Below are 23,925 nucleotides of genomic sequence, written 5' to 3'. Positions count from 1 at the left end.
CATATATGTGTGTGTGTTCATTTGCCTGAGACATATTATGCATATATTTGTACATATTAGCAATATATTAAATATATACATTTATACACATATGCAATTATGCCTTGGGAAATAGTTATTCCCATTTCTTTTTCATCCAAAAGTGATCTTGGAACCAGTAGCATCACCATTAATAGGAAACGGTTAGAGATTCAGAATCTTAGCCTCCCATCCAACCCTACTGATTCAACCTTCAGCCACATAGCACACTTAGATAATTTATATTATCACATTTGAGAGCCCTGATCTAACCATATTAAGTATAGTCACTCAGGGACTAAAGACAATGCAAAACACTTATTATGCCTGTTAATTTCTCAATTCTCTTTTTTCTCCCTCTCCAAAGTTTGCAGACATTTTTTTGTTGTTATAAAATGAAAAAAAATTACAACATATCATTTGTATTCCACTCCTGCCTGTTAGTAGAAAGGGTTACTTCAATTTAAAATCCTCTTATCAAAGTAACAACTGTAAACGTGTAGAACGTGTTTATTTTGCTCTCAGAGTTGTGATAAACACTGTGAGAGTTAACATCAGTAGGTAGCTTGGCAAGATCTAGAATCATCTAGGAGATAAGCTTCTGTCCGTGCTTGCAGGGACTGTTTATTATGTTGGTCTCTGGCCATGCCTATGAGATATCAGTTAGATTAGGTTGCTTTAGGTAGCTCGGAAGAGACATACTAAAAGGGTGTGGCCCCATTTTTAGGACACAGATCCTGGCTTATATAAAAATGGGAAAGCAAGATGAGCTTAATGATTCATCTTTCTCTGATTTCTAACCTCCAGGAGATGTGATGTGACCAACTGCTTCAGTTTCCTGCTTCTGGAGGCCTCCTTGCCATGATAGGCTATATGCTTTAACCGTGAGTCTGAATAAATTCTTTCTCCTATACGTTGCTTTACTCAAGGTATTTTATCATAGTAACAGTAAAAATAGCTAATATAGAAAATCGATACCAAAAAGTGGGTCCATAGCTGTAATCAACCTGGCCATATGGTTCTTAAGCTTCTGGAACCAGTTTGTGGGTAGCATGTGTAGGAATTTGGAACTTTGGGGTTACAAAGCCATTGAATGCTGCAGTCAGAGCTTAATGGGCCATTTTAGCAGGAGCTAGGATAATAAAAGTGGACTGTGAAGGTTAAGATCTTGAGATTTTGGAATATAACAAGGGTTCTATGAGGAACTGGGGTGGGAGCCATTGGTGTGATGTTCTGGCAAAAAAAAAATGTAATTTTGTCTTAAGTGTGTCCTGAGAACCTGTGTGATAGATTCAGCACTCTTGCAAGAAATTCTTGGGAAGCTCCTCTGTGAAGCTGTGAAGACAAAGTCTATTTCAGTGGAGACCTCAGGATATTGGAGATGCAAGGACCATGAAAGTCTGCTGAAGAAAGCAGTGGTGCAAGGGGGGGGGCAGGGAGGAGGAGGAAGGGATGGAAAGAGAGAGAGAGAGAGAGAGAGAGAGAGAGAGAGAGAGAGAGAGAGGAGAGGCAGAGACAGAGACACAGAGACAGACAGAGAGACAGAGAGAGACACACACACATACACAGAGACACAGAGAGAAACAGACATACACACACACGCACACACACACGCACACACACACACACACACACACACAGAGACAGACCGACAGACAGAGACAGAGAGACAGAGAGAGACAGAGAGACAGAGAGAGACACACACACATGCACATACACACAGACAGACAGACAGACAGACAGAGACACAGAGATAGACAGAGAGAGACAGAGAGAGACACATACACATACACAAACACAGAGACAGACAGACAGACAGACAGACAGACAGACAGACAGACAGACACACACACACACACACACACACACACACAGAGAGAGAGAGAGAGAGAGAGAGAGAGAGAGAGAGAGAGAGAGAGAGAGAGAGAGAGAGAGAGAGAGAGAGAGAGAATGTGTGCTACAGGTAGCAGAGCTGGAGGAAGGGTCTACCTAAGACCTTTTGAACCTAGATGATTCCAGATGCAAAATTTCTCATTTTCTTCCTTGGTTTGGTCTTGCTTTGACCCTATTATTTCTTTGCTTTGCCCTAAGTCTTCCCTTTTGTAATGGGAATGTTTATTAATACAATTATAGGTTAGACATATGTGACATGTTTCTGATGTAATGGGGGCTCAAAATTTAGAGATTGCCTTGAGACTTGCATGACTCTTGGTGTTTGGACTTTTAAATAATGTTAGGATTGTTAAAAACTGTAGGGGTATTTGAAGTTGGATTGAATGCATCTTTGTATTATGAGGATATTCAGTCATCTATGGAGACAAGAGTGGCAGGTTATGACTTAGTGGTTGTCAGGTTTATAAAAGGCAGGGTTGGGATAGTTAATGTTGATTTTTAACTTGGCAGAATCTAAAATCATCTAGGACATGAGCCTCTGGTCCTGCCTATGTGGGCTAATTTTGATTATGATAACTGAGCTGGGAAGACCCACCCTAAAAGTACATCCTTGGACCCTGGGTTGTGTAGGAAGAAGAAAACTCGCAGATTTCCAGAAACCACTGTTTTCTTTTCCCTGAGAACATACGCAGTGTGAGCAGCAAGGCTCGCCCCATTTACGTGAACTGAGTAGAATAAGTCCTGGCTCTCTTTTCTTGCTTTTGCAGGGGAATTTTTTTTTATCACAGGAACAGGGAAAGTAATTAATACAAGTTCTTTACATTTGTTATTTCATTTAAGCCACACAATGATATAGAGCTCAGGCTCCAAAGTTTCCACTTCCAGAAAAGGGAATTGAAGCTGAGCGAGCTCCAGGGACAGTGATAATATGTCAGAACCTGATCTTAAACCCAGGCTTAGCTCATTCTGTATGTGAAGACTAACCGCAACATACATTTGCTTCTGCATCTGAAAAACTAAATTTCCTAAAGAAACATTAAAAATAAAGTTTGGCATTGTATAAGAACACTTGAGAAATATTTACTGAATAAATGTAGGAATGAAAGAAAACGCCTAAAACTCCCTGGAAAAAACACACATTTTACAATATCTGTAGAACATGATATTATTAATATTCTATAATGTTAAGCTTCTATTTCCCTTTTAGCTTTCTTTGACCTATGACCTATATATTGCTAAATTGCTCTACACTATATTGTATTTTCAGGTTTTAATTTTGCCCCACTGTTTTTTACTGGTAATATGCCCAAAGGATCATGATCAAATCTTGGAGATTTTGTGATTCTGAGAAAGCTCCTTTAACTCTTTGTTTTTCTGGGAGTTTTAGAGATAGAGCATTGGGATTTGGGTTATGGTGTTACATTTTTAGACCTTTATCTATTAAAGTCAATGATAGATCATGAACCAAGCTCTGGGGAACAAACAAGAATATAAAATCCCAAATGTCTGAGGATTAAGAGGAGTAAGGAGTGAGAAAATGCAGACTCAGGCCCGTTGGAAGGCCATGACAGGAAGTTGGCTCTGACAGGGAATAAGTAGAAGGAGCTGGTACAGGGTGTGTGAACCCCAAAGGGTCAGCCTTTACTCAGAAGTTGTTGCCTTGCATGAACATGATCTAAGACAAGGATTGCGTTCCTTCCTGGCTCTTATTTCCTAATATGTGACGTGATAAGTTAGGGACTTTTGGGTTCCTTAAGAAAAGGGGAATCTGAGTTGAGGTAAAAGAAAAGGTGGTTTCCCACAGAGAGCTGGGTGAGAGGGGCATAGCTTGACAACATGGTTGGTGTTCTCCTTCCTGACCCCTTGAATTCAAGGAAAACCTTTAGTATGACATCGTGTGCTAATGCACAAGCCAATCTTCAGACTTTCAAAGGCCGCACACCCTGTATGCTTTACCATCTCTGAGTCCCGTTTGGATGAGAGAACAGGTACACAGGGCTCAAGCAGTATGGTGGGATTTACTAGAGGGCACGTCCCTCAATGTCAAATGTCATCCCCACTTTACTATTTCATTTCATAAAATATTAGTACATTTCCTCATCATATTCGTTGCCGCTACCTCTCTCTGCATGCACACGTTTGATTTAGGTTCAGGGAAGGCATCTTTGTTAACAAATTGATGGGACTTCTGGAAGCAATATAAGAGAAATTGATTTAAGTCTTCCCATTTGCTCATCCAGCTGGGTAGAGCATCAGCCACATGTAGATACTGTATAGAGGTTGGAGATAAAAAGCAAGAAATACAGCCTGCGCTCCCGTGGAGGTTCTAGTACTGGGGAGAAGAGGCAGATATGCAAACAGGTGACTGTAATGCAAAGTCACAGCTGATGTAGTGCAGGTGCCACAATTGCTACAAGAGCACAAAGCAGGGCAAACAGGACTTGGTCTAGAATATGAGCTGAAGGTTCGTAGGGGGCATACTAGCTGCACACGGAGCCTCAATACTTGATTTGCATTTCTTCAACCTTGAGATGATATTTGGTTGCTTACAGACAACAAATCTTTCCCCTTCTCTATGCTCTCTTTACCCAGTAAACCATGTCAATCAGCTGAAATTGTCTCATGGCAAATTGTTGAGGGTTAGAAGTTAAAAAAATAAAACAAACAAACAAAAAAATACAAAGAAAGAAAGAAAAAAAGAAAAAGCTGCCCTTTCCTGAATTGGCTCCTGGAAGCTGAAGTGAGTGTTTCTGTTTTATAGTTTTTCTGATAAAACCTCCACCTCCCGATCCTTGCAACAAGCAGGCCTTGTAGGAGAAATGGGTAAACAAAGCAAGCAGGCTGGCAAGCAGCATCGCAAAGCCTAGTGTTTCTGTCTTCAGCTGCTTCTGGCTGACTTAGCAGGACGTCATCTGCCCTGTGCACAAGGAAAATGAAATTGCATGCATGAGGCCCTGGTTACAGTGAAGAAGGGGGGAAGCTGGAGGAATTCAATCTTTGGCTTAGAGAAATCTAATTCTCTCAAGGTATATTGCAGTCTGCAAGGCAGTTATCTTTCCGAGCAGCTAGATGCAACCTGGAAATGTAGCTCCTAATAGCCTTGGTGAGATTAAGTGAAGTGTCTGTGATTGTGGTCGTTCCACACAGGTCATAGAGGATTTGTTGCCCTTGCTTTCCCTGCCCATCCCCCGCTGCCAGCCCCTCTTAGTCTGAGGCTCCCTTTCTTCTTCTTCTTTTTTTCCCCCTTTCTTTTTATATTCTATGCTTACCCCAGGCTTTTCACCTCTTCCCCACTGGCCCCAATCCACTGGCACTCTTTATAGAAGGAAGGAAAAAAATGAGTGGTTTGACAGCGTTGGAGGATAAATTTAATAGAAATTGATGGAAGTGGCCCAAGAAAGCCGTGTTCTCTTATTCTTGTTGTAGAAAGGTTATCAGGGCTTGATGGAGCCACATTCTCTTGCTGAAGTATTTTGTGACTGAGGAGTTTTGGTGTTTACTGGACTTAGAAGGGAATCAGGAGAGGTCGAAAGGGAAATTAGTTTGAGCTGTAATTGCTGTGTGGTCAGTCTCAGAATGGTGGGAGGAAAGAATGCTGTGCTGCTCTAAGATTATCCGAGAGCCTTCCTGGTAGGTATAATTTGTGAATGAGTCTGTTTTCATGTGCGGTGTGATGCCAATGATGTGGCCTCCTTTCAGTTTGGTGCATGTACTGATAAACAAATAAACAAGCAAAGTGGACTGTGGATATAAGTTAGAGGCCTGCAAGGTCCTGGATCTCATTTCCAGCATTATAGAAAAGTGTAAGTTAAAAATGAAGTACCTGGAATAGCATTTGAATAGTTCATTTTTTTCAGCTTACTTTTGTTGTTGCTGTTTCAGAAATTTAGTGATATTTGGCACCGTTCTTGCCTATACTGCTATAATTAATGATAAACTTTCAATTCCTTTCCTTTCCTTTCTTTTCTTTCTTTTGTTATTTTTCAAGGTAAGGTTTCTCTGTGTAGCCCTGGCTGTTCTGGAACTCCCTCTGTAGACCAGGGTGTCCTTGAACTCAGAGGTCCACATGCCTCTGCCTTCCAAGTACTGGTATAAAAGCCCATGACACTACTGCCCAGCCCTCAATTAACTTTTTACAAAATAACTATGCCTTCTTTATTGATTTAAGTATTCTAGGTAATAGCAAAAAAATGTATAAATGCTTATATTATTATGTCCCTAGAGAAGACTGGGATAGGTCTGCTCCTTTTTGTGACCATGAGGTATTAGATATTATACGAGAAGAGCCCTTCACATATGTCTTCTGTGGTCTTGGCTCAAGAAGCGGGTGGTGCTCTGTTTCATGGAGATCCTACAGGGAGGGCGCCCATTTCCTCCAGTCTTGACTCCAGCTGTCCTTCTGTACTTCTTGTTCTTGTGTTTCTGAAAGGGAAGACTTCAGATGAGACACAGGAATAAGCCAGGCAGGCAGAGTTGAAGTTTAACAAGCAAAGGAAGTGAGAACATATTCTTTGGAACAACCATGTCAGGCAGTGGCCTAATTCTGGCAGGCACAGGGCTCATATTCCTGAGCTCCTTGTCACGTCTTCCTTTGTGACGACACTTCCAGGAAAGGGGTGTGTTCTCCTCAGAAGCTCGTTTTACCCAGAATTCGATCTGTTTTAAGTCAATATAGACAACGGAAAAGTGTATATTGGGCCTTAAGGACCCCTAAAGTTGAAAAGTTTACTGGGGAAAGGGCAATGACACCTTGGGCATGGTCCCCTGCTGGAGAAGTCCTTGACACCATTTCGAACCGATCTAACTGGAGACTACCACCAACTCTTGTTCTTTATCTCTGGCATTTGGAGTCCTGAGCTGTCTCAGATAAAGATAACCACCTCCAATCCTTTGAGAACAAGCTTGTGGAGAACTCTCTTAATAAAGGTGACTTGGAGAACTTTGAGAACACAGTTTCTAAAACAATTGCTTTAAAGGCAGGAGCAGCATGGGCAACACCTACGTTCTTGTTAGGGATGTGACGTCCTAGGCCCTTCCCTGGACCTTCTAGATCAGAGATGACTTAATCCCTGCAGGTGACTGTCGGAGCACTAAAGTTTTAGCATGTATCTCCAAGATTCCACATTCCACCTCAAGCTTACGTGGGGAGTGTATTACCCTGTCCCCATAGAAAAGCTACCAAGAAGGTCTTCATATCATATCTGTTTTCCAGATTTGCATAAAAGAAAAAAATACACAGTGACGCCTGGAAGTCTGTAGACAAGGGAGATAATAGGCCTTAGAATTTACATAGGAAAGAGATCAGGAAACAGGATTTGGATCCAGTTCTTTAGTTTTGCAGATTTTTTTTTTTTAACTGAATGCACACAAGGATCCTCCAAGCTCTATCACATTTTATGACCAACTCCCTAGTGTGCTTTGCATGGTGTCTGTCTGAGCTCAGCATCCCTGTGCTTCACACCATCCCTGTGGAGCTGTGTGCATGGAGACAGTGGTCTGCCTTCCTTTCTGTATCTCAGCTTTGTAGTATCATCCCCTAGAGCTGTGTGGGGCTGCTGGAGAAGTTTAAGTGAAGGGCAAACCCACTATAATTTAAACAGAGAGAACAGTCTATTAAACACCCTTGTTCTACAGAAACTGCTGCTGCATTCCATCAGAACAGACTCTCACTCAAGTCAGGTGTTGCCCTTGAGGCTGCTGAGCTCTTTGGGTGTCTAACCTTGCCCTCTTGTCATAGGCTATTAAAACTGTTAAAACAGAAGGATGCTTAACCACTCCAGCTGTTAAAACATTAGTACATGCTTTGGTGAGCTCAAATTTAAATGCTTTGAATAGGCCTTGAGGGGATCACCTTTCTTTTGCTTTTAAAACGCATAAGTTAGTCAAAATTCAGCAATAGTTTAAACTTTTTTCAGTCTCTACATGTGTTCATTTTTCCCCATCACTCCCAGAAGAGGTCTAATTAGTCATTAGTTTAAGGATTAATTTTAATCTAATTGTTGAAATTTCACTAGTGAAGATTGCAATGACTCATTGGTTTTGCTTTGACCCCAGTTTGTACACTTTCAGAAAGAATTCCAGGCTGGTGGGGTAGCACACATCTTTAAACCTAGCACTTAGAAAGTAGAGACAGGCAGATCTCTGGAAGTTCAGGACCACCCTGTTATATATAGTGAATTTTAGGTTAGCCAGGGCTATATAGTGAGAAGCCATCAAAAAAAAAAAAAGAGCTTCAAAATTTCAAATGATTCTACAGTATGAATCAGTACAGCATTAGCCAAAAGAGAGTCACTGAGAGCTGTGTGTGTGTGTGTGTGTGTGTGTGTGTGTGTGTGTGTGTGTGTGTGTGTGTTTGGGGAAGTGTCTTACCTGCCCAGGAGACTTATTGTATCACTCGATTTTGCAGTTATTCATATTATAACCTCTATCATAATCACATCTGTGGCATTAAAATGTTGTCATCTTATGAATTCTGTACTAAATCCTGTTTTACTATAATTCGTTTTTTCCTTGAAAGGGTTATCTGGCAGTGCCAAATGTTATAACTTAATCCCTTATATTTCCACACAGGTCCCCATCACTAATCAAGTAGATTTCTTCCTGGTTAGCTAAGAACTTGCAACCTAAAGCATAGTTTGAATGACAGTGTTGTTGGTAAGACTCTAGACCAGTGTTCTCTCCCTTCTTAATGCTGTTACCCTTTAATACAATTTCTCATGTTGTGGTGACCCCACAACCATAACTTTTTTGTTGGTACTTCATTACTATAATTTTGCTACTGTGATAAATCATAATGTAAATATGAATTTTTTGGTGGTCTTGGGCAATCACTGTGAAAGAATCATTCAACCTTCCAAAAGGGCCATTGCCCTCAGATTGAGAACCATTGTTCTAGAACATCCTTAGAATATTAAGTCTTGGGCTTACTTCAGACTGATTACATTGCAACTTGTAGTGTAATTGAATCTATGTTGAACATTTTTATCAAAGGTTTTTCTTTAAATCATCTGATGGAATGATCATATGTTTTTTCCTTTCAGTTTGTTTATATTATGGGCTACATTGACATAGTTTTGTATGCTGAACCATCCTTGCATCTCTGGGTTGAAGCCTACTTGATTATAGTAGATGATCTTTTTGATGCTTTCACAGATTTTTTTGTATTTTATTAAATTATTTTGCATCAATGTTCATGAGGGAAAGTGGTCTGTAGTTCTTTTTCTATGTTGAAACTTCATGTTGTTTGGGTATCAGGGTGACTATGGTCTTATAAAAGGAATTTGGCAATGTTTCTTCTGATTCTATTTTGTGGAATAATTTAAGGAGTATTGTCATTAGCTCTTCTTTAAAGATCTGGCACAAACTCAAGCATGAACCCAACTACACAACCTTTGACCTAAAATTCGTCCTACCTGCAAGATGTGTCAGGGTAAATAAAGGTGGCACAGAACTTGTAGGACTGGCCAACCAATGACTGGTCCAACTTGAGACCCATGCTACAGAGGGAGCACATGCCTTACTCTGACTGGAGGGCCAGGAATCAGAGGCTGGACAGCTCAGAGACCTTGGATAGAGGCAAACTTGACTGACAAAAAAAAGCCAGTAAAATGATTCCTAATGATATTCTGCTATATTTGTAGATCGGAACCTAGTATAATTGTCATCAGAGAGGCTTCAGTGAGATACTGATAGGAGCAGACACAGAGACCCACACAGCCAAACATTAGGTGGAAGTAGGGGAATCCCATGGAAGAGGGGGAGGAAGGATTGTAGGTGCCAGAGAGGTCAAGACAACACAAGAACATGGGACACAGAATCAATTAACCAGGGTTCATAGGGACTCACTGAGATTAAATCAACAATCAGGGAGCTTGTACGAGTTTGAACTAGATTCTCTGCATGTATGTTATGCTTGTATAGCTTGGTGTTCTTCTAATAGTGGAAGTGGGGATGTCTCTGAGTCTTTTGCCTGCTTTTGAGACCATTTTTACTCCTTCTGGATTGCCTTATCCAGCCTTAATATGAGGGTGTGTGCTTCGTCTTATTGTAACTTGTTATGCCATGTTCGGTTGATGTCCTTGGGAACCTTCCTCTTTTCTGAAGAGGAATGGAGGAGGAGCGGGAAGTGAGGGGGAAGGGGAGACAAGGAGCTAGGAAGAAAGGAGGAAGGAGAAACTGTAGACAGGATGCAGTATATGAGAGAAGAATAAAAAAGAACGGAAGAAAAAGAAACATTAGTAGATTGTTCTAAGAGGCACCTCATATTTTTAAGCCAAGAGAAAGTTTTGAGTTCTTCTAGTGTCTCTTCTCCTCCCTCTGCTAATTTCTATTCTTTCTTTCACTTTCCTCTATAATCAGTCAAAAGTCTTATTCTATTTTTAATACACGTTCTACATATATTTGTTTGTATTACTCTTCACAGTGACTTTCCCACTGTGGTGATGAAGTACCCTACCTATCAATAGATGGAAAAAAGGAAGGAAGGAAGGAAGGAAGGAAGGATGGATGGATGGATGGATGGATTTATGTGGTCTCACAGTTCCAGAGTACAGTCCATCAGAGCAAAGCAGTCATAGTGAAGAGAACCCCAGGAGGCTGAGAATGATGGATGTTGGTCCTCAGCTTGCTTTCTCCCTTCTAAGCAGTTCAGGGCAGCAGCCCATGGAATTCCGTCTCTTAAATTTAGGAAGGGTCTTCTTACCTCAGGTAATTTAATCTGGTTAATCTCTCATAGGCATGCTCAGAAGATTGTTTCTTTTGGATTCTTCTAAATATTCACTTATTACCAACTGATGTTCCTTTATTTTTCTATACTTAAAAAAAATTTCATCTCTACTCCCAATTCTTTCCAGTCTCTCGTAGAAAGTAAAATGCTTCAGACTAGTTTCTAGTCTGTTTGTTTACTTTTACATATTTAGCACCTACAGTGATGAGTAATGTAAAAGATCCTTTAAAAATATGAGTTGAATTAGTAGACAAACTATGAATTTGCTTTACATTACCAAAACAACATTTAATAAAAAAAAATACCAGATATATTGTGATGGTAGAAATAATTGGTGAGTTATTATGTAATACTGACTTTTTTGGATCATATATTTCCATATGGAGAAATGATTCTACACTGACAAGGAAATTTACATTCTGAGGAAAATAAATCAAAATAACCAATATTGAGAACAAAGAGATTTTGGTTCATTTCCATATTTAGTTAGCCCCATCTGACAATGAATGTTTATTTAAGCTTTTTTTTTTTGATGTTGCATTAACTACAGGCTGCTATGTCTCTCCCTGCTTACATGAATTCTGTATTTTTTTTTTTTTGCTTGACCATCTCTTTTCTTTTCTTCCATTTTTCAATAATTATCTGGCACACATCAATGCCTAGGCTGCTTATGCTCCTGTGTTACTGTTACCAGGTGTCATGTTAACAGCTTTGAATCAATTATAATTGTTAATTGAAGCTGAATATATTTAATTATATAATTTCGAGCTATCCATGCTTAATTCCACCAAAATTATATGTGTCCTAGAAACCGGAACGCTATGAAAAGATGATTGACAATGAGAAAACATAATATGAACAAAGCCATTTTCTGCACCAATTCACACACTATGTCATATTCTCATATGCTAAGTGTGAAGTTTCTTTTTTAACCTAGCAGGATAAGCTCAATGTATCCCATATGTGTGTAGATTTCATACATATAATGCATATTATATAGCTTAAAATATGAAGACAGTTTGAAGCATTTACATTGAAGATTCTCAAAGATCTTTATAAATTTCAAACACACACATATATAAACATCAATTTCTAATGTTTTATTAAGGACTGTACATATAATTACTGGTATATAAATGTAAGTAACTTAACATAAAAGATTTTAGTATAAATGGGTTTGTGTCTATACTTAAAAACTTTAACAGGCTACTGACAAAGATGAACAAAAGTTGGACCCAATTTTCTCTTATGATTAAGATATTTAAAAGAAAATATTCTAACTACTTTTGTAATAGTTGGGGAATTGTTATGTATTTTTTTCTGAATTGATAAAAAGTAAATGAAACAAGTGTCAGAAAGTAAATAATTTAACATGTTTAAAAGTTTATAAATCATTCTATGTTCTAGAAAAGAATTGGTAAAAAAAATCTTAGCTATTATTTTAGAATTTATCTCCCACAAAATATCTAGGCAGGCAGGCAGATTACTATGATTTCGAGGCCAGCCTGGTCTACAAAGTGAGTCCAGGACAGCCAAGGCTACACAGAGAAATCCTGTCTGGTAAAACAAAACAATACCCCACCACCAACAAAAAGATCTACTATTGGCACAACATTGGTGTAGAAATTATGGGATATCATGAATTCTGATGTGTGTCTCCTACTGGGATTCTTCAGCCTTATTGCCTGACTTTGGGGCCTCAGAACTTGGAGATAACAGATGCTGAAGCTTCTGTTTCAAAGTTCACTACCCTGGCTTGGCAACCTTGCCTTTCTCCACAGTTCCAGACTCTCATCATCCTGGTCCCTCTGCTCCTAATGCTGTGCTTTCAAGCATTGACTGCCTTAGATTTGCTATTGAGATACTGCCTCAACTGGGTTTTGCTGTGGTTAGAATATGGGTTTTTATCAGACAGGACCATGGGTTAAAGGCTTTGATGTACTGCGGACACCATAGAACCTGCAGCCATCAGGGTTTTATCAGGACATTTTGTCATAGTGGTCATATCTTTAAGGTAGGGGATGTAGGGCCCTGGTATTTCTTTTCTTGTTTTGTTTCTTGCAGGTGAGATTAAAATATCTTTTCTGATGTAGCTCCCAACCTGCTTTGCTACCTTCACCAGATGCACTTTGACCTTGGAGTGTTACCTCTAGGACTCTGAGCTACAACAAAATTTTTTCTTTTAAAGTCATTTGCCTTAAGTATTTTATTACAGGGATAGAAAACTGGTGTACACAGGTTCTTTTCTCCAGTTTATTATATTTTGTTTTCTCTCTATATTTGATTTGATTATATCTATTTGTAGTAGACAAGAGACCCTCTTTTAGACAGTCTAAGAAATGGAGAAAATATTTGCCAGCTGGCAGAGAATTCATATCTAGAATATATCAAGGACTCAAAAAATAGAACATCCCCTAAACTCAACTAACCAATAAATGAGTTGATAAAGTAGTTCACAAATGAAAAAAATATAAATGAACAATATATATCAAAATTTTTCTACCTCATTAAGACATCAGAGAAAGGAAACCACTCCAGTTAAAATGTTAGTTTTTGTGAAAACACATGCTGGCTTAGATAGGGAAAAAGAGAACTTTTATACATTGATAGGAGAAATAAACATTAGTTCTATAATTGTGGAAATTGGTATGGAAGTTTCACAAAAATCTAGCATCAAGGTATCTCAGTGGCAAGATGCCAGTCACCATGCTTGATAACCTGAGTTTGATTACTGGCATCCACATGGTGGAAGGAGAAGCAAACTCCCATAAATTGTCATTTGGCCTCCATGAATGTGTCATGGCACACACACACACACACACACACACACACACACACACACACACACACACACACACACGTATTTACCTATTTACCCAGGGGAGTCCAAGTCAACATATTGCAGAAATACTTAAACAACAATGCTTATTGCAACACTATTCACAATAGGTAAATTGTGGAACCAATCTAGGTGTCTGTCAACAGAGGAATGGGTAAATAAAAGTGAAAAGTGTGTGTGTGTGTGTGTGTGTGTGTGTGTGTGTGTGTGTGTGTGTCTGTCTGTCTGTCTGTCTGTCTCTGTGTGTGTATGTATGTATGTCATAAAGAAAAATGAAATTATGTCATTTGCAAGAAAATTGCTGCAACTGGGAACAATAATATTAAGCAATTTAAGACAGACTAGAAAGCGAATTATCATGTTTTCTCTCATCCACAATGTCTAAATTTTATGTACTCAAATACAATCATGTATGTGTATATTAAATGAAAATTGAAGTCAGTGTGTCTAGAACAGAGGGGATTATCTTGTGGTGGAAGACACCTAGGAAAGGAGTGTATGTTCAACATAAAAAATATACTTGTAAGAAAAACTGGAAGGAAAAAATAATCATGATTTCCATGGCTCAAGCTAAACTCAAATCTCTAGAGAAGAAAAATCAAATAAGGAGTGAGTCAGTGATTAAACTAAGATTAAAATAACAACGAAGAGTGTTTGCTTTTGTGCTTTGATGTGATGGACTGCTCATCTGCAATTGTTAACTTCTGCTATGTCAATCATTTACAGGCAGTTATGAAATGGCCAGCACCATTATTTTATTCCAGAAAACTTAATTCTCTAACTATTAATAACCTTTGTATCTCTTAGTTTATCACCCCTTTTTCTCATGCTGCTTCTTTCCCAGTATTTTTATAGCCGATGCTGATATGCCATCATGATAGCAGAAGAAACTAAGAAGTTAAACAGTATCACTGGTATCGATTTGAAGCAATAGGGAATTACGTCCACAGTGGTCTTCAATATGTATACTACCCTATGGACTATACAGAGTATCTTCAGGCGGAGAAAAAAAGAGATAATTTTCTTAGGGCCTGAACCTGAACATTAATCAATGAGTTTTATTGTTGGGGATATTAAAATTACTGAGTATTTCATGAAAAGTCATGGACTTGTATTCTGACGAGGAGTTTAAGGGTTCACATTTAATGTGTCTTTATTACATTTAGTGATAATAAAAATAATAGTGAAAATAAATTTTTCTTTCATTAGCATTTGGAATTTTAAATTGACACCTGAAACTATGCTTACAGAAGCCTTGCTTATGCGGATCCAGAGAGCTTAGATGTCAAGGCCAAATGCTGAGTGAGTGTTTTCAGCTTGGCCTTACATTTCTCTCTGTCCTAAGATCTGCTCTCATTTAAAGGATATAGTAAAGCAAGAGGAAGACACGTCTTCATGGTAGCATGGTCCTGAATATGAGACAGAAAAATGCCCCTAAAGTATACCTTAAATTTTATTATGATATTTCATTTCATGATTGAGTAAAAGTATAAGAATATTAATTCCTCCTCTTCCTCCTCTTCCTCCTTTTCCTCTTCTCCTTCATCTTCCTATTCTCTTCTTCTGGAGATTTTTGAATGTTCATTTTTGAATTCAAATAAAGTCCAGGAAACTTTTAAATTTTTATTTGGATAAGCTACTGTAGATAAATTTCTTTTTACATCTATCTGTCATCTATCTATCTATTTATCATCTATCTATCTATCTATCTATTTATCTATCTATCTATCTATCTATCTATCTATCTATCTATCTTACATCATATATCTAACAGAAATATGACTCATGAATTTATAGTGATAAAAATTTAAGTTTATTTTGTTTAAATATTATTTAATGTATTGTACCTAAGCAGCTCATTTAAAAATGTGATGAAAAGTTCTGGTCCTACTACAAACCTTAGGTGTTTAGGAACTAAGACAATGCCTTAGGTCTAACAACACATTTTTTAGGCTTACAAATGTAAGTTATAATAAAAGAGTGATTTAGGTACATAACTTTGGGTGCTAGGATAGGACACATTAGGATAGATGGTGGAATATGTTCTCCAAGATTGCCAAATACATGAGAACTGTACATTGTAAATGCAATTCTTACCTGATAATTCTAATAATTATTCTTATTGTATATCGTTTATTAATGCTAGAGAAAAGTAATTTTTTAAGTAGAAAGGGAGCATGTAGTGGAAGATCTGGTTATGTCATGTAAATATGGTTTTGCTTTTGTCCCAAGTGTGGGATATGATAACAGCTGATAACAGCCTTGTGAGAGGGTAGGTGATCTTTGTCAGCTGAAAAATTGCCTTATGTGTGGGGCATGGTCTTTGCGATCTGGAAAACATACTTGTGCAGACTCTGAGAGGGTATAAATAGGAGCCCATATATATGGAGAGAGAGAGAGAGAGAGAGAGAGAGGGGTCCCTCTGAGATGCTTCTAGAGAGAAATGCTTCAGAGAATTCTTCGAGAAGGCTGCTGCTGATTTGCTCCTCTGTTAATGATTCATTCTACTGTTGCTGCTGGTGCTTGCTGTTTGTTGTTGCTGCTGCTTGCTGTTTAGCTGGTCTGCTGGAATCCTGATGATGAAGAGTCGAATGTACCCAAGGAACTGAGTCTAAAAAGGCTTACATCCCATGTCCCTACTAACCTTATTTCACTCCTACCTAAGGTTGGTGGGTTGGAAGGGAGATAGAGGCATTAAGGAACCCTAAATAAAGTAGGTTTTCTACTATCTATCTATCTATCTATCTATCTATCTATCTATCTATCTATCTATCATCTCTCTCTCTGTCTCTCTCTCTCTCCCCGTGTGTGTGTGTGTGTGTGTGTGTGTGTGTGTGTGTGTGTGTAGGATACTGTACAAAATGTTTCTTTCATACTTTATGTGGCAGTCAGAAGACAGCTCTCCTCCTACCATGTAGGACCTGGGGATCCAACACAGGTTTTAGATTTGGTGGCAAGTACCTTTACCTGCTGAGCCAAACGGCTGGCTCAACTTTTAAAAAATAAAGCAAAGCTTAGTTGTTTAGGGGTTAGGATATTTTCAGGCCTAGAGGGGTGTTTTAAGTTGATAATGATGAGATTTGCATTCAGAATTTTAGGTGAATCAAGATAGGAAAGATGTTTTCTTCAAGGCTGCCAAATACAAATATAAAAACACTAAGAACATAACATTTATATAATTCCTCATTGTGTCATGGCTCTCCTTGCTGTAGGTAGTTTATTGTATATATGTGTAATAATATAAATGTATACATAAAAGAAATTAATAAAAAAGTCAGTGCTCCACCAAGGTACATGGTAAAATAAATAAATAAATAAATAAAGCAACATGTGTGAGCTTAGAGAATTTACTTACCTTAATAATAACTCCACTGTTCTGCTCTTCAAAGTGAAAGTAAGTGGAGACCAAATAATGTATAGTCTGAATTCCATTTATTGTTGCTTATGATTTTGGTCCAATTTATTTTGGGAAGGGAAGTTGCAAGAGCCATACAAGATAGCTATATGTTTAAAATTTTAAATATTATTGTTAATCAAAATATAAATTACATTGTTATCATGCTTCAACTCCTCCCATGTTCTCTCCTCCCAACCTCTCCCTTGTTCATCTTCTGTCTCCCTCACAAATTGATGATAACCTTTTTCTTTGATCATTGCTGAGTTATTTGAGATCTGAGCTTGGAAGATGGATCAATGGTAAAGTGCTCGCCATGTGTGACATTTTTGTCAACTTGACATAATCCACACTCACCTGGTGGAAAGGCATCTGAGGATTGTCTTTGAGGGACTATTGTGAACACCACAAATGAAATGGGAAAACCCACCCACTATAGGTGGAACAGTTTTCTATGAAGACAACTCTGAGCTGAGCACAGGCATGAATGCACTAATCCATTCATTTCTGCTTTTCGACCATGAAGTTTTCTTGGGCTTCTCCTACTAGGACTTCTCTCTGATGGGCTGTAACCTAGAATTATGATATGAGTTAAAACAAACCCTTTCTCTCTTAAGTTGCTTTTGTCAGGGTATTTTATGATAGCAAAAGAAACAAAACCAAGGCATCATGCGAACATGAAGAGTTCAGATCCTCAGTGCCCATGTTAAAAAAAAAAGCCACATTTCGCAGTTGTTGTTTTTAAATAAAACTGTTAAAATTTACCAATAAAAACTCAGGAGCCAGATTCTGGAGTGAAAACCTTCTAGCTCAGAGAGGCAGAAAAGCACCCAGCTGACCTTCCTACTCAGCTGTGAGGTCCCAGAATGAAAGAATCTTTCTTACACACAGGAGGAAAAAGCCCTTTCAACTCAATGTCCCTCCTATCTACTTCCTGTGTGTCTCTCTATCCATCTTCTGAAATTTCTTTCTCTCTCTCTGTTTTTTCCCATGTCCACTTCCTGTCAATCTGCTTGCTTGCTTTGCCTCTTGACCTAGAGTTAACATTATTTCATTCTATTTGCAGAAAACTCTTGGATTAGAAGTGTGTGCTAGGATTGAGCCATACAAGTACTTGTTTACAGGAAACAGAATACTCTAGGATCAAAGGCTGAGCCATACTACAGTTAGAAACAGGTTTTTACAGTTCACAGTCTTAGGGTTCACAGTGGGTTCAAATATCCTGCAACAGGCAGTGGCATTGTGATTCTTTAATTACAACACTGGGAGGGAGAGTCTAGCTGATTGGTGAGGCTGAGGTTTAGTATGAGACTGTCTCAAAAAATAATGCTGAGAGTAATAGAGGAAGAAACTTGATGTCAACCTCTGGCCTTCACAGGTGTCCATATATACATGAGCACCCATCCCCATGTATGCATACACACACACACACACACTCACTCATACACATGTACACTTTCTCACACACACACTCACACATTCACACACCACATATACCTCACACACATCCAATAGATAATAGAGTTATTGAATTCCAATTCAAAACGGCTTATGCAAAATTTTTCATAGCTCATTTGTTTCCAATATTCATGGATATATTTTGTCACTCAGAGCTAAGTTGAGTCAGGAGTGGTAGTGCATGCTAGGAATTTCAAAACTTAGGGAAACTTCTTTCTATAAAGACCTTAGTTAGTTCAGGTATGAGAACATGGCCTTATATCCAAATATCTCTCATTAGCCCCTAATTCCTGATACAGTTGCCCTGAGGATCATGTTCCCCTTACATGAATACAGAGGCACATTCAAGCCATGGCACGTGTCACAGTTCATGCTGAGCTGGTTTGGAGCAAATACATGTCTGGATTTAGGATGCATTTAAGCTGTACAAATCATAGAGTCAATTGTTATTTCCCAAGGGAAAATTAGGCTATTTTTTTCAAAGAATGAAGGTAAATAGATCATGGCTAGAATTAATAATCAAAGGCAATTATTAATTATTTGTTGTATGGGAGGTGATAAGGACTGATTTGATTACAACACACACACACACACACACACACACACACACACACACACACATATATATTGTTATCAAATCATCAACATAGCTCACTTTGATGATGATGAAATTGTTTCAGAGAGAAGCAACTTGCTGAAGGTCATAAAAAGCAGTAAGTGGCAAAGCCACTGGCTTCACAGGCAAATATCCCCTTACAGGGCCTGGTGCTCAAAACACATCCCTGTGGCTTGAGTCTTAAACTCACACCCACTGTACCATGTAAAATAACATTTTTGTTCCTACTTACACAGAAAGATGGCTAAAGAGCAGACCTTTCCTCTTCTTGGGGTCCTGATTTACATCTTGGTGATTGCCTCATCACTGGTTCTGCATTAAAGACAGAGGTGTGACTAAATAATTCTGTCTTGTAGCATAAATTAAGAAAACGAATGTACTTAGAACCACATTTCTCTCCCCAGTTTTCTCTCGTCCTTATCAACATAAAATCCCTATCACTGACCACCTACGCACAGTCTGTGGTGCCATTCCCTGCTCTTTCCAAATTTTCTTGGCATCTTAAAATGTGTCTTCTATTACAGAAAGAGAATGCAACCACTGAGAAGGGTGATATTGGTTTTCAGTAAATAAATAGGGAATTTATATAACCCTTGAAATGAGATGGTGTAAATATGTATTTTAGTAACATTTTCTCACAAACATTGGTGACAGTACTTCTTTAAGCAGGAAGCACAGCTTCAAAATAATGAGACAAAGCTGTTAAATTGTGCTGAAAAGAGGCAGCTATTGTTTGTTCTGCTGGCCCTTCTGGTAGGTGTACACACACACACACACACACACACACACACACACACACACACACACACATCTTTTTAGCATATCATCTTGCTTTTCTAAAAGAAACAATGTTTTCTACTCCTTTAAAGAGCAAGAGAAACTAGAGTGTATCGTATTTCAAAGTCTGGATATGTGAGGAGGTTAACCCATAAGGCAAGGAGAAAACAGAAACAGGGAGTGTCCTCCATGCATTGATCCAGAGGATGCTTGGGACCCAGTACTTAGCTGAGAGATAGGTGGATGGCAAAAGGCAACTTTGTTCTAGACAGAAGGTGTCTGGGAGCAAAACATAACTGCTTCATTTTTCTGATCCAGGCACTCAAAACAAAATCATCATTTACTTCAGCATGTGGTGATCTATAACCATGTCAATAAAACTTGGTGTGGTACACTGTGCTGGGAATCTTTGGCCAATATTCTCAGAAACAGTGGCTAGAGAGAATCATCAATATTTCAGGCAGTTTTTTGTCTTACCTACTGGCTGTCGTTATGGAGGAAAATTGCCTAAGAAGTGCATGGATTCCCCTGATTCTCTGTTAACCAATATTGTAACTTTTGGGGGTCAAGTTTATCTGTGATGAAGGTAAAAATAATTGTGATTTTAATGAAGACATGAGTTCCATTAAGGTTGATATCATAGCTGAGAAGAAAGTTAAAGAACTTAGAAAATGATTAATTTTAATAAGAATATCTCTTAGTCAAAAATTTCAGTTTCTGTACCTATTAAGTTTGTTTGATTGCTTCTTTTGGATAGGAAGTTGTAAGTTTTTGAATGTCACTTTGCATTTTTTATTTTAACTTCAAACAGTTTTAATATTCTGTTGCCAACTTCTCAAATGATATATCAGCTCTTAGTTTGTATCTGTAACTGTTTAAAATTTAAATCACATTAGAAAGCAGTGAAATAATCACAATTTTAAATTAAATTAAATTTTAATTTTAAATTAAATTGAGTTTCAATTTGAAAGGAAATTAAATCTTTATTTCAAATTAAGTCCAATTTTCAGTTATTTTAATTAAGGTAAGATATAATTACATTAAGTATTTAAATTAAATTAAGAATTTAAGCACAAATGCAAATGCATCTTAAAGAATTAAAAATAACCTTGGGCCAGCAAGAGGGCTCAGGAGGTGAAGGGGCTTTCTGCCATGTCTAACAACTTGAATTTGATCCTAGGACACTGTTTATGGAAGAAAAGAACGAAATCACACAAGTTGTCCTCTGACTTTCACAAAGGTAGAGTGGTCTATGTGTGCATGTGCACATGTGTGTGATAAATGAACATATAAAATACAGATACAAATAAGTTCAAAATGTCTAATCATACAGAAAATACAAAAATTTTGCTAGTAGGAGACAATTTGTATATATGCTTATTAAAATGCTGAATATAACAGGGCCAACTAGCTGGAAGCATGTGAAGAAAATACAACTTTTCAAAATATTTTCCAAAGGTAGATTGTATGAACAGCACATCTGATATTCCTCAAAAATAAATCAGAAAATACAAAGGAAGACTTGTAGTTGCTTGCAAAAACCCTTATTACATACTATTTTATAAGATACAGGTACTGTTAAAATGAGCTTTAAAATTAGTAGAAACTCAGAAATTCCTATGATGGATAGTGATATTCCTCTTTGGTAAAACAGTGGTTTATTAACAGAAGCCAAAACTTAACTTCTTCTCAAGATCTCAAAATATTTCTTTGGATTTTCGCCGTCCTCGGTGACTGTAGCTACAAAAGTCACTTTCATTAACCCAGAAACCTCAAAATAGAAGCAGTTAGATTGACTTTTAGACAAAATCACTCCCCCTGCTATTTGCTGGGACAAATAAGCCTCAGCTTGCATGCCTGAGTTTCCGTATAACAACAAGGCAGCCTTTGTCCCTCATTTCCTCAGCTGTGTTTCCTTATGTCGTCATGTATGTCCATCTCGATCTATGCCCGCATGGCCTGACACACAGCGGAATGACAATGTTGATAACAGTTTATTTTATATCAGCTCTTGTGAAGTGCCTTGACAAATTGTCTCATTTCATCATGATATCTAGTCAACGTCAACGATAAAGGAATACGTGAGGAAACGCATGTTCAGAAAAGTAACTTGTGAAGAAAGAGGCACAGGTAGGAACGAGCTTCAAAGCTTCATTCATCACTCCAGAGCCGAGTTACTTCACTGCTGAAATAAGTCAGCTCATGTATGAACTGTCAATTCTCCTTTTAACACATGTGCACGTGCGTGCGCATGCACACACACACACACACACACACACACACACACACACACACACACACAAATTATCATACAGTGCATTTGCATTTTTATCTTGGAACTAAAATATCAAATGTAAGATATTGTCAAGAAGCTACTTGCACGAATGCAGATGTTTCTTTCAGCGAATACACTGGCCGTGTTAGGGTGAGAAAAGAGGAAAGTGAAGTTGCCAATGTAGTTTAGATGATCGACTGCAAGGAAAAAGAAGAAAGGGAAACAGCATTTTCACATGAAGATTGCTGCCTGGATGAAGGGCACTGATATTTTGGTCCATGGTAATACTGGTGTGGATTATTCTGAAATCAGGAGAGACTCCCTGAGCTCTTGGAAAAAAGGCTCTTCGAAGCCGTGTGAGGAGATAAAGCCGTGGTGCCTCACCACGAAACGGTTATTATCTGTGGTTTACTGGTAGGCGTGAAGTGAACCTACCACATCTATTTTCTTCTAGAAAAAGGGTCTTGTGCACTGAGAATTACTAGTTAGCCCACCAAAACCCAGTTGTTTCTCAGTTTATACTTTAAACATTTTATATGGTCATAATGTATTTCACACACTGATGGACAAGACACTTTAGAGAACGAGACGGTCTGGGGCTTGAGAGACTGTTCATCAGTTACGCCTGTATACTGCTTTTGCATAGGATCGAGATTTGACTCCCAGCACCCCTGTCAGATGGCTAACAACGGCGTGTAACCTCAGCTCCAGGCAGATCTGACACCTCTGGTCACTAGGGTGGCACTGGCACTCATACGCACACACCCACAGACAGACATCACACACATGCACATCATTTAAAAGAATAAAATAAACTTTCTAAAGTTCACCACTATCCCTGTCTTTTGGGATTGAGAGTCAAGTAAACGTACAATTGGGAGAAATCTGATTAGTACAATGTAAGAGATATGAGGTGATGATACCGGTCAAGGTAGTGACACCACCACACTCATTAAGAGCTTAATCTGTACTAGACATCTTTCAGGATTTTACATGTTTAGTGCCATTTTATTCTCATGATATCCTTGGTGATAGTTCTTTTTAAACTGAGTTAAAACAAGGAAGCCAAACCGTAGGTATTTGAAATCATATTTCCAAATTCACACACTGCATTAGTTACTTTTCTGTCTCTGAGATGAAATACCATGATTGAAGCAACTTACAGCGCAAAGAATAGTTCCAGAGGGTGAGGGTCCATGAAGGTGAGGACAGCAGGCCAACAGGCAGCAGGCATGGTGGCTGAAACAGGAAGCTGAGATATCGAAGCCAAAAAGAAGCTAAATTGTTTGACATATTGGAGTTACTGAGTAGGGATCTAAAGCCAGCTCTGTAGCATGCTGCTACTCACACCCCTTGCCTAGGACGTTTTAGTCCTTGAGTTTCCTTACCTCCAAGCTATTTTCCTTTAATTTAGATGTATGCTCCTAAATATCACTTCCTTTGTATATATTATAATTCAGAATCACTGAAGCACGTAGAAAGAAAACCAGCATGAAGTCTATATTCCTTTGCCTCATTTAGAGTGGCTTTAATATTTCGGAACTTTATCATTTCAACACAGGTTCTTACATTTTCTCAGGTTGATGGGCTTATCTGGATTCTGCTGATCTCCACTCTGCCGATCCCCTTCTATCCTTTTGAAGGGTAGTTGAAGTTTGCCACCATCTTATGCAGCGGGAGTGGAGGTTTGGAAGCTTTGAGGTCATTTTTTAAATTTTTCTGACAGCTGCCCTCTTTCTTGATGGACTCCACTGTACATCTTGGTATTTGCCTATTTGAGTCTGTGTGCTACTTATATTGTGAATTATACTTTTTTCTTCTCTGTCTCTCAAATATTATGTAAACACGTGTATATAACTTTCTTCCATTTTAATGATAGTATTGACTCTGAATATACCTGTTTTGTCTATTTTCTATATCTATCCATTCA

The 23,925-nt window shown here is 38.3% G+C and overlaps 1 long non-coding RNA gene across 1 annotated transcript; it reads left to right on the top strand.

Moving 5' to 3' along the window:
- Window positions 1-822: 822 nt before the first annotated feature.
- LOC311603239 lies at window positions 823-23,680 on the top strand. Its single transcript, XR_014781015.1, has 3 exons — window positions 823-902; window positions 20,901-20,960; window positions 23,575-23,680. It is a non-coding gene; the product is annotated as an uncharacterized lncRNA (long non-coding RNA).
- Window positions 23,681-23,925: the final 245 nt, after the last annotated feature.

Source organism: Acomys minous, assembly GCF_964271855.1.
Source record: "Acomys minous genome assembly, chromosome: 8".
Lineage (NCBI taxonomy): Eukaryota > Metazoa > Chordata > Mammalia > Rodentia > Muridae > Acomys > Acomys minous.
This window is presented reverse-complemented; position numbering and strand designations above follow the sequence as displayed.